A 216-nucleotide genomic window follows, 5' to 3' on the forward strand; every position below is an offset into this window, starting at 1 on the left:
TAAGTACTGATTACAAATTCACACGGTGCCACAGTGCTCTGAGAGTTCCAAATACAGTCGATACTTTCTCTCATAACATACCAATAGCACAATGGCAATAAAATAGAAAATACCAAGATGATATATGTTAAAAATGTAACAACAAAGTTGCACAGCAACAATGCTGGTGCATGTTTTTGTGTCGAAAATTTGAGTAGCGTACAACCTACAGACATT

The sequence above is a fragment of the Lampetra planeri genome, chromosome 9 (assembly GCF_965212315.1).
Source record: "Lampetra planeri chromosome 9, kcLamPlan1.2.h2, whole genome shotgun sequence".
Taxonomy (NCBI): domain Eukaryota; kingdom Metazoa; phylum Chordata; class Hyperoartia; order Petromyzontiformes; family Petromyzontidae; genus Lampetra; species Lampetra planeri.